The 17,820-nt window shown below is 45.1% G+C and overlaps 1 non-coding gene across 1 annotated transcript; it reads right to left on the bottom strand.

Moving 5' to 3' along the window:
* Window positions 1-308: 308 nt before the first annotated feature.
* Window positions 309-364, bottom strand: LOC135508598 (U7 small nuclear RNA). Its single transcript, XR_010450820.1, has one exon. It is a non-coding gene; the product is annotated as a U7 small nuclear RNA (small nuclear RNA).
* Between the last annotated feature and the right edge of the window lie 17,456 nt (window positions 365-17,820).

Below are 17,820 nucleotides of genomic sequence, written 5' to 3'. Positions count from 1 at the left end.
CGTCCAGGTATGGTGTCCAGTCCAGCTCCAGGGCAGGAGCCTTCCTCTGTGCCGGTGGCCAGTCCAGGCACAGCGTCCAGTCCCACTTTATGGCGGGAGCCTTCCTCTGCGCTGGTTCCTAGTCCAGGCACGGCATTCAGTCCCGCTCCAAGGCCGGAGCCTTCCTCTGCACCGGTGCCCAAGCTGGGTTCTGTCATGCCCTGACCATAGAGAGCCTTTGTTTCTCAGTGGTGTAGTAGGTCAGGGAGTGACTGGGGGTATTCTAGTTCATTACAGTGTTTTTGTTTTATTATCTTTGACATATAAGTGGGGGCTTTCTCCTTGGGGAAACCTACTGGACAAATACTAAAAGAGAAGATCATCCATAACATGTAAGTATGACTGGGGTCTGAACAGATAGTTCAGAGCTTCTACTCTTTTCTATAAGCTGTAAGTAAGTAGGTAAGTAAGTTTGTAAGTAAAGGGACTTGGGCCTTGCAGGGATAGCTCAGGGCTTCTTGCCATTTTCTACCCCTCTTCACAGTGTGTCTGCCCTGTCGAGGATGAGGGTTGGCAAGGGACAAGGGGGATGGGGGTTGGGGTTGGGGTTCTCTCAACTTGATTTTAGTGAAAACAAACTTTATTGGATAATTAAATGTAGCCCAAAGAAAAAAAAGTAAGAAAAAAGAAAGAAGGGTTGGGTCGGGGATACGATCCCAGTTTAGGTTAAGGGTTTGGAGGGTAGGGAACAGTAAACAGACCCAGTTTATGGTAAGGGTTGGGGGAGAGGTTTAATATCGTTATATAATTGTTCATAATATTAGGGGATGGAAACATGCTCTTCAGCATGCAGGGAATCTGGCAGCCTTTGTGGTCCTCTATAAGTGTGTAAAAATACCAGCGGGAGAATAAGCAGCAATTTAAAAGTGGGAAAGGTTATGACATGGTAATAACACAATAACGTGATAATGTGTTAACTTGTTAAAAGTTTGTTAAAGCCACGTAAAATGTTATGCCCAGAAAAAAATATATATATTTTAAAGCACAGAGAGTGGGGTGCGTGATAAAACTCTGGGAGGGTTTTGTCGTTCCTCTTGAATCATCGGTTTCAAAGATGGATTTTCAGCCGACCTGATGACAAACTTCCACCCCAGAACAGCCCTGCCAGTTCTGTGTGACATCCAGGAACTTGGCAATGGGAGTGGTCTCAAGTGTCTGCCCATAGAGAGTGAGGTCAACGGTTTTGTTTGTCTTTCTTGTCTTGGAGAATAAAATGCACTTCCCATTGTGTTTCAGCACTGTTACTTTTGAGTGGTATGTGTTGCTGTTTAACATGTTAACTTTTTGCCAGAAGGTTTTGGGGTTTGGCTCTGTGTTTAGTTCTTGATCAAAATCTTACCCAGTGGTTTTCTTTTTCTAAAGCCAGTAATGTTCTTATTTGGGGTTGTTTCTGGTTCTTCTATTTTTGTTTCCTCAGAGCTGTACCTTATGTACTCTCTTTGTGCCCTCCATTTCAGCTGGATGAGGCAGTGAATGTGAGGGGTGGAAGAGATTTGAGATATTTTAATTGGCTTTGAGGTTTAACAGAGGACTCCGGGAGTGAGGAGAATCTGGTCCAGGGTTCAGGGTCACAGTGAGGCAGGTCAGAGCTCTTGGTGTATAAGCTATAGAGAACACAATATTGCTATATACTTGGCATGTAGGTTTAAGACTCATGGGTGGCACAAATTGGGATATGGGAGAAGGGAATGGACAGAATATATGCAAATTAAATATTAGCATATCAGTAGAGTGTAATATTACTATAGTATGTTTACATGTGGGTATGAGAGTGTTAACCATGATTTATTGCCATAAATAAAATTAGCATATTCATGATTTACAGCTTTCCTCCATGCAGTGTTAATTTCATCAATGAAAACAACTTCAAGCACATCTTAATGCACATCATCCCAACATATACACTCAGGTACATACACTCTGCCACTACTTATGACTTTGATTGCGACCTTTTGAATTGGCTGTGCAGGTAAATGTTTTAATTTGTTGCATCAGTGCGAGCTGAATATTAATTACATGGTCACATCACCAAGGTTTTTATAGCAAACAAAAACTGGAAACTAAAATAAAAACAAACATTTGAAAAACAATTTGGTAAACTGAAAAAAAAAAAACAACATTTGAACAATTAAAACTATACTGAAACTATTATCTTTGATTACAAAACTAACTAAAAGTAATATTAAAGATCAGAGTATTTTTATCTATTAATTGGTGTTGAAAAGGTTAATGAATATGCATGTATGTAGATGATTTCATTGATCCCTATTCTGAACCCATTCTCTCGATATATATTCTAGTAAAGTGAATTCAGAAAGTATTGAGACCAACTTGACTTCTTCCGCATTTTGTTACGTTACAGACTTATTCTAAAATTGATTAAATCGTTTTTTCCCCACTCATCAATCCATATATTATACCACATAATGACAAAGCAAAAACGTTATTTTTAAAAACATTTTTGCAAATGTAATGCTGCATCACCTTGTTCCACCATAGATGCTGCCAAGTTTCCTCCAGACATGACGCTTGGCATTCAGCGCCAAAGAGTTCAATCTTGGTTTCATCAGACCAGAGAATCTTGTTTCTCATGGTCTGAAAGACATTTAGGTGCCTTTTGGCAAACCAAGTGGGCGGTCATGTGCCTTTTACTGAGAAGTGGCATCCATCTGGCCACTCTATCATAAAGGCCTGATTGGTGGAGTGCTGCAGAGATGGTTGTCCTTCTGGAAGGTTCTCCCGTCTCCATAGAGGAACTTTAGAGCTCTGTCAGAGTGACCATTGGGTTCTTGGTCACCTCCCTGACAAACACCCTTCTCCCTCAATTGCTCAGTTTGGCAGTTTGGCCAAATTTAGGAAGAGTTTTGGTGTTTCCAAACTTCTTCCATTTAAGAATGACAGAGGCCAATGTGTTCTTTGGGACCTTCAACGCTGCAGAAATGTTTTTACTACCCTTCCCCAGATCTATGCCTCGACACAATCCGGTCTCTGAGCTCTGTGGACAATTCCTTCGACTTCATGGCTTGATTTTTGCTCTGACATGCACTGTCAACTGTGGGACTTGAGACAGGTGTGTGCCTTTCCAATCAATTGAATTGACCAAATGTGGTCTCCAATCAAATTGTAGAAACATCTCAAGGATGATCAATGGAAAGAGGATGAACCTGAGCTCAATTTCAAGTCTAAAAAAGGGTCTGAAAACATTTGTAAATATTATTTTTTTTTTATAAATTTGCAAAAATGTCTAAAAAACAGTTTTCTCTTTGTCATTATGGGGAAAATGTGTGTATATTGATGAGGAAAACAAAAAATGTAATCAATTTTAGCACAAGGCTGTAACGTAACAAAATGTATAAAAAGGGAAGGGGTCTGAATACTTTTCAAATGCAACCTTTTCAGATGTCAAGACAATTTTAATTAAAGGTACACCATAGGGATGGCTTTTGATAAATATACTGAAAACCCTATTGAATGAAAACTACTTGAGAAAATCTGTTGGCCAGTAAAGTGGGAAGGTTTTCAGTTTAATCACATTTATTCAGTGTGCGGAAGGGAGCCACACCTGCAAAGCCCGTTATGCACCTACATAAGGTAAGTCTGAATATCAACTAATTGGTACCAATTGTTCGTCTTTTTTTGTATATATTTCAATTTATTTATTTTACATTTTTTAAATTAAATATACCTTCCGCTATTTTGAGACCTTTTAGCCAGAATCTCCATCAGAAGCTATCCAGCTATTTAGTCATTGTCAGCGACTGCTAGCGGCCTTTACCACTTTTAGCCTGGATAACACTTGCCAGCCTGCCAGTATTGGACTGTTTTCTTCACTACAATGCCGGATTCCTGCTGTAAGCCCTCGACCATGTCTCCTGATCATCATAGCTAGCTAGTTGCCACTGAAGCTAGGTGTGAGCCAGGCCCACCTCCCGGCCCGCTCAGTGATCACTCGGCTACACAGCTGATGCCTCCCGGACTCTTCCCCAACACGGCTAGAATTCCACTACTCCACCAGATCCTTGCCGTAAGCTCTGGACCTTTGCATTGGATCATCACTGCTAGCTAGCTACTACCGAGTGGCTATAGTGGCTAACTCCCCTGTCCTGAAGCTAGCACTAGTTAGCCGTGAGCCAGGCGCATCTGCCAGCTAGCAAACAAAATTACTACAACCACAATACCTCTTTCGCCAACTGGCCTGGACCCTTTTGTCAACACGACATTCCACCACGACTGGTCTGCCGACGTAACTCCATCTGCTGTGCCCCCAACCGGCCTTTGCCGGACGTCTGAGCAGGCGCTTCTACTAACCCCGCTAACTTTAAACGCTGTGTCTACCGCTTGCTAGGTAGTAAAGACTACCCTGCTTCCCTGTTTCATCTATTGCTGTTCACTGGTCCCCATGATCACTTGGCGACATAGCTGATGCCTGCTGAAGTGTTCATTAATCACGGTACTCTATTTCGTTAATTTTGTGTTTATTGTTCGGCCCCAGCATCAATCTCAGGCCCTGTGTGTAGTTAACTGACCCTCTCTGTCCATTCATCGCCATTTTACCTGTTGTTGTTGTTGTTGTCTTAGCTGATTAGCTGCTGTTGTCTTACCCGTTGTTGTCTTAGCTAGCTGCCCAATCCCAATCAACACCTGTGATTGCTTTATGCCTCACTTTATGTCTCTCTCAAATGTCAATATGCCTTGTATATTGTTGTTTTGGATAGTTATCATGTTTTTTTAGTTTACTGCGGAGCCCCTAGTCCCACTCAACATGCCTCAGAAACCTCCTTTGTCCCACCTCCCACACATTTGGTGTCCTCACCCAGCATATCTAATACGTCCAGAGATGCAACCTCTCTTATCTTCACAAAATGCCTGGGTTTAACTCCACTGTACCTGCACCCCACCATACCCGTCTGTACATTATGCGCTGAATCTATTCTACCATGCCCAGGAATTTGCTCCTTTTATTTTCTGTCCCCAACGCACTAGTCAACCAGTTTTGATAGCCTTTTGTCACGCTCTGACCTTTATTTCCTTTGTTTTGTCATTATTTAGTATGGTCAGGGCGTGAGTTGGGGTGGGCAGTCTATGTTTGTTTTTCTGTGATTTTGGGATTTCTATGTTTCGGCCTAGTATGGTTCTCAATCAGAGGCGGGTGTCATTAGTTGTCTCTGATTGAGAATCATACTTAGGTAGCCTGGGTTTCACTGTTTGTTTGTGTTTGTTTGTTTCCGTGTTTGTGCTTTTCACCACATGGTACTGTTTTGGGTTTTGTTCGTTCCACGTTTATTGTTTTTGTATTTCAGTCGTGTTCATGTGTAGTATTTCTTATTAAAAGAACCATGGACACTTACCATGCCGCATATTGGTCCTCCGATTCTTCTCGCCTCTCCTCTTCGGAAGAAGAGGAGGAAATCCCTTACACCTTTAGCCGTACCTTCATCCTACTCCTCCTCTGTTCCTCGGGTGATGTGGAGGTTAATCCAGGCCCTGTGTGAAGCCTCCTCCCTAAGTTTGTTTTACTCACTGCTTTAGCACATTCCGCCAACCCGGATGTTCAAGCTGTGTTTGAATCCTGGCTTAGAAGACCACCAAAAATTTGGACATTTTCATCCCTAACTACAACATTTTCCACCAAGATAGAACTGCCAAAGGGGGAGGAGTTGCAATCTACTGCAAAGATAGCCTGCAGAGTTCTGTCCTACTATCCAGGTCTGTACCCAAACAATTTGAACTTCTACTTTTAAAAATCCACCTCTCGCCTGCTATAGACCACCTCTCGCCTGTTATAGACCACCTCTGCCCCCAGCTGTGCTCTGGACACCATATGTGAACTGATTGCTCTCCATCTTTCTTCAGAGCTCGTGCTGCTAGATGACCTAAACTGGAACATGCTTAACACCCCAGTCATCCTACAATCTAAGCTTGATGCCCTCAATCTCACATAAATGATCAATGAACCTACCAGGTTCCCTCCCCAAAATCGTAAACACGGGCACCCTCATAGATATCATCCTAACCAACTTGCCCTCTAAATACAGCTCTGCTGTCTTCAACCAAGATCTCAGTGATCACTGCCTCATTGTCTGCATCTGTAATGTGTCAGCGGTCAAACGACCTCCACTCATCACTGTCAAACTCTCCCTGAAACACTTCCGCGAGCAAGCCTTTCTAATCGATCTCGCCTGGGTATCCTGGAAGGATATTGATCTCATCCCGTCAGTAGAGGATGCCTGGTTATTTTTTTAAATGCCTTCCTAACCATCTTAAATAAGCATGCCCCATTCAGGAAATTTAGAACCAGGAACAGATATAGCCCTTGGTTCTTCCCAGACCTGACTGCCCTTAACCAACACAAAAAAAATTATCTGCTGGAATTGTTGCCACTCCTATTACTAGCCTGTTGAACCTCTCTTTTGTGTCGTCTGAGATTCCCAAAGATTGGAAAGCTGCGGTCATCCCTCTCTTCAAAGGGGGGGCCACTCTTGCCCCAAACTGCTACAGACCTATATCTATCCTACCCTGCCTTTCTAAGGTCTTCGAAAGCCAAGTCAACAAACAGATTACCAACCATTTTGAATCTCACCATACCCTCACTGCTATGGAATCTGGTTTCAGAGCTGGTCATGGGTGCACCTCAGCCACGCTCAAGGTCCTAAACGATATCTTAACCGCCATCGATAAGAAACATTACTGTGCAGCAGTATTCATTGATTTGGCCAAGGCTTTCGACTCTGTCAATCACCACATCCTCATCAGAAGACTCGACAGCCTTGGTGTCTCAAATAATTGCCTCGCCTGGTTCACCAACTATTTCTCTGATAGAGTTCAGTTTGGCAAATCGAAGGGTCTGCTGTCCGGACCTCTGGCAGTCTCTATGGGGGTGCCACAGGGTTCAATTCTTGGACCGACTCTCTTCTCTGTATACATCAATGATGTCGCTCTTGCTGCTGGTGAGTCTCTGATCCACCTCTACGCAGACGACACCATTCTGTATACCTCTGGCCCTTCTTTGGACACTGTGTTAACCCTCCAGGCACGCTTCAATGCCATACAACTCTCCTACTGTGGCCTCCAATTGCACTTAAATACAAGTAAAACTACATGCATGCTCTTCAACCAATCGCTGCCTGCACCTGCCCGCCTGTCCAACATCACTACTCTGGACGGCTCTGACTTAGAATACGTGGACAACTACAAATACCTAGGGAATACCTAGGTGGCTGGTTAGACTGTAAACTCTCCTTCCAGACCCACATCAAACATCTTCAATCCAAAGTTAGGTCTAGAATTGGCTTCCTATTTCGCAACAAAGCATCCTTCATTCATGCTGCCAAACATACCCTTGTAAAACTGACCATCCTACCAATCCTCGACTTCGGCGATGTCATTTACAAAATAGCCTCCAATACCCTACTCAACAAATTGGATGCAGTCTATCACAGTGCCATCCGTTTTGTCACCAAAGCCCCATATACTACCCACCATTGCGACCTGTACGCTCTCATTGCCTGGCCCTCACTTCATACTCGTCACCAAACCCAATGGCTCCATGTCATCTATAAGACCCTGCTAGGTAAAGTCCCCCCTTATCTCAGCTCGCTGGTCACCATAGCATCACCCACCTGCAGCACGAACTCCAGCAGGTATATCTCTCTGGTCACCCCCAAAACCAACACTCCCTTCGGCCGCCTTTCCTTCCAGTTCTTTGCTGCCAGTGACTGGAACGAATTGCAAAAATCGCTGAAGTTGGAGACTTATATTTCCCTCACTAGCTTTAAACATCAGCTATTCGAGCAGCTAACCGATCGCTGCAGCTGTATGTAGCCCATCTGTAAATAGCCCTTGCAATCTACCTACCACATCCCCATATGGTTTTTATTTACTTTTCTGCTCTTTTGCACACCAGTATTTCTACTTGCACATCATCATCTGCACATCTATCACTCCAATGTTAATTTGCTAAATTATAATTACTTTCTACTTTGGCCTATTTATTGCCTTACCTCCTCACTCCATTTGCACACACTGTATATAGACTTTCTTTTTTCTATTGTGTTATTGACTGAGAATACTGAGAAGTGCTGATATCAAAACTATAAATTCAAGGTCAGAATTGCGTAGAGAGAAATAAAAAACGGGAATTATGTTCCATTTATGCACGCTTAATTAACTTGGGTCTGAAACTGCCTCAAACCGATTCAGGAATTTGTCATATTGATGTTGTACTACTTTTTCAGGGAGAAGACTTCAAAAATCCACCTGAACTTCCCCAGTGACTCGTCTGTGTATTCAAATAATTATAGATATTTAGCAACTAACTGAAAATATTTCTAACACCAGCCCATTTGTTTCCTCGAGGCCCCCACACCAGCAAAAAAAATCCTCAAGGCTCCCATTATAACATTATTAGCCAAACAATTATAATTCTGCACAAGAAAACAACAACTTATTCGACAGGCCAACTGGTCTAAAGATAGACCAACCTATCTGACATTTGCCCTAGCTGCCTAATGGCCAGTCCGTTTCTGCTCCCAGGTCCTAGTTGCAGAAAGTTGAGATAAAATATATATATTTTGCTCATTATATGGTGCTGCCCTACAACAGGGCCATAGAAACAATTAGATAACATTTTTAGCCTGTGACCTGGCCCTTGTGGAGTGGATCATTTTCAAGAAAAAACATCACAGCCCATATATATCTGAAGGATATGCATCTCATTAGTTGTAATTACGATACATCAGAAGCTTCGGAAAATGGTTTTTGAAACACATCCTGTGTGACATCAGTGTCAACATTTATGCTATGAGGTTGAAAATTACCCTCTTCAGGCATGGCACTGAGTGCATTTTTTAATCAACTTAAAAACACGGTATCTGTTCAATTTGCATATATTATGGGGATGTGCTAAAAACAATGACATGATGGTAGTGATGATAGAACACATTTGAGAGACTATCATCTGCAGGAAAGGGTTACACTTCTATAAAAAATTAATAATATCAAACATAGCGTACACACCATAGACACATACAACAATGTTAATGTATATACTGTATGTATAAATCATGTAAGTACAGACAACAATAGCAACTGTGGGCCAATCTATCTCTTTGTTTTGTTTGTTACCATCTAGCATTGTTAGCATCTTCTCACAGAAAGGTGATGACATCACACAGCAACATTGTCTGAGGGAAGGTCATGCACCAGTCAAAGCGATCCATCATTTGGTGCAACAGAAGAAGACTGGGTTTATGTTGGCTCTGTATTTATTATTTGTGCGCCGTTTATGAGGATGGCCTGCGAGAGGAGAGGAGACAAATATAAAGCCTTCCATCGCTCTCTCTCCTCCCTCACTCTTCCTCTGTCAATTCTCTCTGATGGGATTTTACCCTTGGAGTTGCTTTAAGGTTCATCAATACATCGACATCCTAGAATTGAGAAGTCTCCCTGAGAAACCTGCCTCCTCCTCATTTCTCCTTTCTGGGATGTCCTGACTGTTTGAATGGGGAGAACTGATTTGGCAGTTTACAAGAGGTTACTGTTCTGTTAACTTGATTTAAAAGAAGAGAAGAGAGTGGTTCAAATGCAACTGTTCCGAAACAGTTTTGAATAGAGTTTACATTTAGAAAAGCCGCGTCTCACAGTAAATTCAAATAACACATTTTTTGGAGCATACGAAAATCAGGGTTTGAAGGAAATAAAAGATCAAACTAGTTAAACACTATGCACTAAGTCGGGATGCTGGATATACTATTTCACCGCCATTCTTTTTCTTTGATTATGTATTTTCTATTACAGTGCGGTGGTGAGATCAGCCGACCCCTGCCTGTCTGCTAACGGCTGAGTTAACTTGGCTAGGAAGATGGATTTCAAGTGTTAGCACTCCTTTCATACCCTGCCAAGAAACAGAATAGACACATTGTGCATCAATTTGATGAACAACCTGTCTGGACGACTTTAATATTCTAATCTGGAATTCCTGCAATGACAGTATCAGGGTGGGAAAAGGACAGTGGGTAGGTAGTGCTAGCGATTCATCCCTTTTCTGGACACAACCTCTACTCTCTACAGCACCAGAAAAAGAGTTGAAAGAGGTGGTGAAGGCCAAAGGAGGAGAGAAGTCAGTGATGTTGGAGCAGGGAGGTTTAGCCTGATGATGTAACAGAGTGACCCCGCCCACTCTCTCTGCATCTCCACACCTTTCTCCATTTCCTCTTGCGTTGTGCGTCACTCTTTGATCTGGTCAGACTAAATTAGAAGTTCTGCTTTTCCCACGAAAACGGTGCCAACCGCACTCCTGCCACAGTCATAATCTAACTCCACATCAGAGGTAGGGAGCTGGGTGCAATCTGAGCTTTATCAGGGGTACATATGCATAGAGTATGAGACTCCCCATACACATTCTACATTCCACCTCCGACATTCTTTTTAAGCAAAGAAAATGAACATTATTTATACTCTGAGTGGCAATCATCCTGCTTTATCATAACAACTCCTTTCCTCCTCCTTTACCAAGAAGAATCATGTTCTGCCTTTACTTCAATACCTCTACTAGACCATGAAATGTACTGTAACATCCAATAATGCAATGCTCTAACTGGACCCTCAATCACCTTAGGGTATATGATCATGTAAAGTGCATCAACATCTCTCTCCCCTTACAGGCATAGCATCCAAATGTATACCATTAATTAACAATGAACAACACCTTGTCTATAAATTATTATCTTGTATGCCATAGGCATGTTAAACATCAAGACTTTACAGCTTCAGACACACTTATTTGACACATGCCGATCATTCAAACTTGCATTCGTGATGCCAATATAAAACATGATGCATCTTTTGATTCCTGACTCCAAGCTCTCAATATGCAGGGCAGTGAGTGACATACATTAGATTAGATGTGTAATTAGATTTGGATCCCTTCCTCCAAGTGATAAAGATCTCTTCATACTACCTGGTTCATCATCAACTTGTTAAAGTTTAGATACCTCCCGATAACATACTTGGGTGCAACATGTATATGATTTTTTTAAATAACTTGTTATGTGCTTGATTGAGCTTGCCTGGCTCAATAGACCAATAAGTCCCAAAACTACAAACCCCACCCATCTGGTATTCCAAGCAGGCTAGAGCAAATGCTCAGTATTTGAAAGATTTCAAATAATGTTTGAACCCAGGTCTGCCGGTTAGAATTCCACTCTTATCTGTATACTTTATCTACTTTTTTTACCTTTATTTAACTAGGCAAGTCAGTTAAGAACAAATTCTTATTTTTAATGACGGCCTAGGAACAGTGGGTTAACTGCCTGTTTGGGGGCAGTACGACAGATTTGTACCTTGTCAGCTCGGGGGTTTGAACTTGCAACCTTCTGGTTACTAGTCCAATGCTCTATCTACAATTTCATGGACTACTGATGAGGCCTTGTTTAAACACTACATTAGAAGTCTCCTCGTCTCCGCTCACCTGATGGTAATGGTCAGGTCTTTGAGCAGATCTCATGTGACAATGGCCTTCTGTTTGCTGAGGTTACTAGCTTTTCATTCGAATTGGGATGAAGCGCTGATTTGACCATGGTCACAAATCATCTCTAAATCCTTAGAAAAAAGGTGCTATCAAGATCCTAAAGGGGTTTTTCGGCTGTCCCCATAGGAGACCCCTTTGTAGAACAGTTTTTGGTTCCAAGTAGAACACTTTTGTGAAAATATGGAGCTGTAAAACATGACAGTCGGCAGTACAGTACTGGGCTATTTAGCTAAAGAATCCAGTGTCCTGCAGGAGACCGGGGTTCAATTCCCCGACAGGGAGGAAGGAGTAGGCTGTCCTTGTAAATAGGAATTTGTTCTTAACTGACTTGCCTAGTTAAATAAACGTTACACTAAGAGCATAACATTTCTACACCCCAATTTTCTAATTATATTCTAACCAATACCCCAAAACCACATTGAGTTATCAAGACCAGTCCCAATGCTTGTCTCAGAGCAGCACAAAACGGTGCTAAAATAGTTTTAGGCTATTGCTTCTAACTTCAATATGCTCTTTATATAAATAAAACCTACACCACTTTTAACAGCACATTACTCAACTCATGTCGCCTACGGAAGGTCTACAGTATATCGAAAAATATGACGTTACTCTCTGCCAATAATTACATATAGAGGATTGGAGGATATTTCTGTAATTCAGTGATATTTATTCCCATAGTAATTCACTGTGGATCCATAACTAAATAAACATCAGCATTTTGAAATAGTATTTTTATAATTATTTTATTAATGAAAGCATAAAGATGCCATTATTAGTTACATTGTTTTAGTTTGAACAATTTAGTTGGTCAAATTTAAACTTTTATGAAAACTTTTTTAGTACAATACAGATTAACATCATAACAGGTTATGTTAATTAACAAATAAAGAGCAGGAGAGATATTGTGTTGGAAACCTAATAGAAAATAAAACCCTGGCAGAATAGGAAAAAGCACTCTTGCACTATCTCTGTTAGGCAGCTGGGACATCAATGAATCCCTTTATAGAATTAAGGTGGTTTCATCTAGTTCCACAGTACGAGCCAGAAATCTGCTGTGACTTAATTACAGTAAAATGAGGAGCTATGAGTCCAGATTTACTAATAGGCACACCTCCATATGTCTTCCCAAAATGCCCAATTATGATTAAATGAGAGGATACCAGCCTTCTCATGGCTGGTGGGAGGAGCTATAGGAGGACATTAATATGGAATAAATGGAACAGAGTCAAACATGTGGTTTATAAATGTGTGATACCGTTCCATTTTTTCATTTGAGCCATTACAATGAGCGTGTCCTCCTATAGCTCCACCCATCAGCTTCCACTGATCTCAAAGGTACCAAGTCACGGATGTTCCATTCAACTTGACAGCCATTTGCCAGATTGAAGCTGTCACGCCTTGGTCATTGTATTTTGTGTTTTCGTTATATATTTGGTTAGACCAGGGTGTGACATGGGTTATTGTATTGTATTTTCGTATTGGGGTTTTGTAGTGTTTGGGATTGTAGCTGATTAGGGGTGTGTGTGTGTTTAATAGGTTTGGCTGCCTGAGGCGGTTCTCAATCAGAGTCAGGTGATTCTCGTTGTCTCTGATTGGGAACCGTATTTAGGTAGCCTGGTTTTCGCTTTGTATTTCGTGGGTGATTGTTCCTGTCTCTGTGTAGTGTGCACCAGTCAGGCTGTATTAGGTTTCACGTTCTGTTTGTTGTTTTTGTATTTATTTAGTTATTCGAGTATAGTTCGTTCGTTTGTCTTCCTAATAAACATGAGTAACTTACACGCTGCATTTCGGTCCGACTTTCTTTCAACAAAAGAAGAAGGCCGTTACAGAATCACCCACCACACTCGGACCGAGCAGCGTGTTAACAGGCAACGACAGCTGGAGAATCAAAGGGAGGAGGAATTATTCGGAGAATGGACATGGGAAGACGTGCTGGAAGGAAAAAGACCCCGGGCTCAGCCTGGTGAATATCGCCGCCCTAAGGAGGAATTAGAAGCGGCTGAAGCGGAGAGGCGCTGGTATGAGGAGGCAGCACGGCGACGTGGATGGCAACAGGTGGAGGCACTAAGGAGAGCAGAGGCAGCCGGAGATAGGAGCCGACGATACGAGGGAACACGGTTGGCAAGGAAGCCCGAAAAGCAGCCCCAAAAATTTCTTGGGGGGGGGGCTATCAGGGAGTATGGCTGCGTCAGGTAGGAGACCTGCGCAATCTCCCTGTGCTTACCGGGGGCTAGAGAGACCGGGCAGGCACCGTGTTATGCAGTAGTGCGCACGGTGTCCCCAGTGCGGGTGCATAGCCCGGTGCGGTATATTTCAGCTCCGCGTATCGGCCGGGCTAGATTGAGCGTCGAGCCAAATGCTATGAAGCCGGCTCTACGCATCCGGTCTCCAGTGCGTCTCCTTGGGCCGGCTTACATGGTACCAGCCTTGCGCTCGGTGTCTCCGGTTAGCCTACATAGCCCAGTGCGGGCTATTTCTCCTCACAGCACTGGCAGGGCAACCGAGAGTATTCAACCAGGTAAGGTTGGGCAGGCTCGGTGCTCAAGAGCTCCAGTGCGCCTGCACGGTCCGGTCTATCCAGAACCACCTCCACACCCCAGCCCTCCAGTAGCAGCTCCCCGCACTAGGCTTCCTGTGCGTGTCCTCGGCCCAATACCACCAGTGCCAGCACCACGCATCAGGCCTACAGTGCGCCTCGCCTGTTCAGCGCAGCCAGCGCTTTCTCCCTCTCCTGCGCTGTCGGAGTCTCCCGCCTGTTCAGCGGTTCTAGAGCCTTCCTCCTCTACAGCGCTGCCGGAGCCTCCTGCCTGTATAGAGCAGCCTGAGCTGCCAGTCTACATGGAGCAGCCAGAGCTGTCAGTTTGTATAGAGCAGCCTGAGCTGTCAGTATACATGGAGCAGCCAGAGCTGTCAGTTTGCATAGAGCAGCCAGAGTTGCCAGTCTGCATGGAGTGCCAGTCTGCATGGAGTTGCCAGTCTGCATGGAGTTGCCAGTCTGCATGGAGTTGCCAGTCTGCATGGAGCTGCCAGTCTGCAAGGAGCTGCCAGTCTGCAAGGAGCTGTCAATCTGCATGGAGCAGCCAGAGCCGCCAGTCAGCATGGAGCAGCCAGAGCCGTCAGTCTGCATGAAGCAGCCAGATCTGTCAGTCAGCATGAAGCAGCCAGATCTGCCAGTCAACCAGACTCTTCCAGATCTGCCAGTCAGCCAGACTCTTCCAGATCTGCCAGTCAACCAGACTCTTCCAGATCTGCCAGTCAGCCAGACTCTTCCAGATCTGCCAGTCAACCAGACTCTTCCAGATCTGCTAGTCAGCCAGGATCCGCCAGTCAGCCAAGATCCGCCAGTCAGCCAAGATCCGCCAGTCAGCCAGGATCCGCCAGTCGGCAAGGATCTGCCAGTCAGCCAGGATCCGCCAGTAAACCAGGATCTGCCAGATCTGCTAGTCAGCCAGGATCCACCAGTCAGCCAGGATCCGCCAGTCAGCCAGGATCTGCCGGATTCAACTGCCTGGCTGGGCTTCATCTCAGTACTGGGCTTTTTCTCAGTACTGGGCTGCCTCTCAGTGCTGGGCTGCCTCTCAGTGCTGAGCTGCCTCTCAGTGCTGAGCTGCCCCTCAGTCCCGAGCTGCCCCTCAGTCCCGAGCAGCCCCTCAGTCCCGAGCTGTCCCTCAGTCCCGAGCAGCCCCTCAGTCCCGAGCTGCCCCTCAGTCCCGAGCTGCCCCTCAGTCCCGAGCTGCCTCAGTCCCGAGCTGCCCCTCAGTCACGAGCTGCTCCTCTGTTATGTAGGGTTCTGGGTGAGGACTATTCGGCCATGGTCGGCGGTTAGGGTGGATTATCCATGGACGCGAAGGGGAGGAACAATGACATTTATGAAGTGGGGTCCACGTCCGGAGCCGGAAACGCCACCATGGACAGACGCCCACCCGGACCCTCCCTATGGTTTTGAGGTGCGTTCGGGAGTCCGCACCTTAGGGGGGGGGGGGTTCTGTCACGCCTTGGTCATTGTATTTTGTGTTTTCGTTATATATCTGGTTAGACCAGGCTGTATTAGGTTTCACGTTCTGTTTGTTGTTTTTGTATTTATTTAGTTATTCGTGTATAGTTCGTTCGTTTGTCTTCCTAATAAACATGAGTAACTTACACGCTGCATTTCGGTCCGACTTTCTTTCAACAAAAGAAGAACGCCGTTACAGAAGCATATTGAAGCATTCTATGGACCCAGTTAACTGACACCAACCTGAGAGGAAAGGGAGAGACGGAGGAGACAAAATGTCCGCCTCTGTGTGTTTGTTTGGCTTTTTGTTTAGCGTTCCATGGAGGAAAGAAAGTAAAGGAACAGATGCAGGGGAGAAGTGCGGTGGTGGGGGTGGTGATAACACTGGGGAATATTGGTCCTGCTCCAGTTCACTGCAGATGGACGTGAGAACAAGGGATGATCCAGCACCACGAGGTGCCAATCAGAGCTGAGCAGACTGCGGGGTTCCAACCCACAGAAGGGATGTTATCAGTGACGGACACTTCGAAGTCAGCGCTGGATTACAACCATACATACAGGTCAACGTTGGGCTGTATCAGGACACAGTGCAAAATAGGTTGATATGGTTAGATAGATTGTATATGTGGTCCTGTTCCTCTGTAAGCTCATCTCCCAACAATGCCAGAAGGACTGAAGGGCTCCCCAAACTCCCAGTGACGTCTGTGACCTGGCTACTGATAGGTTGCCAGGGTCAGGTGGTTTCTAGGGGGCCCGACACCTGACAGAACCACATTCATCTCAAAATAAAGTTCCCTATGTGTATCTCTCTTGTGAGGTTGCCTTATTCTTCTGACCGGGAAATGTCAGTTGGATACAGACCAGCCCAACTGGAGAGCAGCCCAACTCTTTTATGGTCCTTCGAGACGGATTTGTCACTTTGCTAGCACAACTGTGGCTGCCTCCAGAGAATAGCACACAGGTTAATTGCCATACATCCCGCCTGCAGTCCAGAGGAGGACGGCCCAGGGTTATACAGACAACTACAGACTGGAATTTGTCCCCTTTCTGGAGCCTCAGGAGTCCACAGGCCTTCCTAAGCTTGGATTTTATGGCCCCTCTGCTTTATGTAGCAGATTGCTGGCCTCAGACATCACTTGGCTGATGCAGGAGCTCCTCCTCCAGCTCGCAGAGAGACTCTGCTACCAGGGCTCTAAATGGCTACACAGGAAACTCTTCCCTCACACCCGGCTCCACCGGTCACCCTGCAGTTCTACTGCCAGCCTGTGGCGCAGTGACCCTCAGGACTACTAGCAGTACAGTCGCCACCCGAGCCGGACCAGCGAACCCCTGGCCTGGAGCTAGTCTGGTCCCCATCCGTGTTCGAGCCAGCACCTCAGCTAATGGATAGGATGGCAATCCAGCCAGAGTCAGTCAGCACCCCCGCCCAGCCAGGAGCCACGGGCCTCTTTACTAGAACCCCAGCTGACCCAGCAGTTGTCGCCCATTCAGTCCACCCGGCATCTGCCATCACTGGAGTCACTCAGCGGTGCCATTCTATCCCGCAGGTGCCAGTGCAGAGCTGACCTGCTTGCTTCTACACCCAAAGAATCATACAGGCCTGACCCGGCCCATCGCTGGACCAAGCTGCAGCCCAGAGTCCACAAATCACACATCTCCCAAGGGTCAATACTATCTTGATCCTGCCACAGCACTGGGTCCCAGAACAGGCATTCAAAAAAACCTTTCTAGGGTCCTCCTCCCGACCCAGCACCAGTCCTGACCCTGCTGCTGCTGGACTCCACAGATCTACCACCTCTGATTCCTGACCCGGCCTTAACCCTGAGTCCAAGCAGGTCCAGCCACCCTGTGTGGTCACCCCATCAGTGGCAGGCAAGGAGCAGCCAGGGGACAGATTCCTGAAGGTGTTTAGGAGAATGACACATTGGAGAAAGGCTCGGCCACTGTAACCAGTCAGTTGCTGGAGGAGGCTCCTCCCTCGAGCGTGTGCAAATGTGCTTGCAGGCGGTCCAACGTGCTAAATAAACGGCTGCAAGCGGTCCTGCACACGTCAAATTCATGCCTACAGCTGTTATATATGCACCTACTCATGCTAATTTATTAACGCATTCTTTAATGTGCTAGTTTTACTTGTCAATTTCCCTAGCTCCTCCTTTCAACCGGATTTCACAGTTGGAAGGAACTTCCTTTTCCACTGCAAGCAGGGCGTGAACCTTCACGAGGTAACGGTTTTGTCTTTGAAAATGGTTGTTTCTGTGCT

The sequence above is a fragment of the Oncorhynchus masou genome, chromosome 21 (genome assembly GCF_036934945.1).
Source record: "Oncorhynchus masou masou isolate Uvic2021 chromosome 21, UVic_Omas_1.1, whole genome shotgun sequence".
Lineage (NCBI taxonomy): Eukaryota > Metazoa > Chordata > Actinopteri > Salmoniformes > Salmonidae > Oncorhynchus > Oncorhynchus masou.
This window is presented reverse-complemented; position numbering and strand designations above follow the sequence as displayed.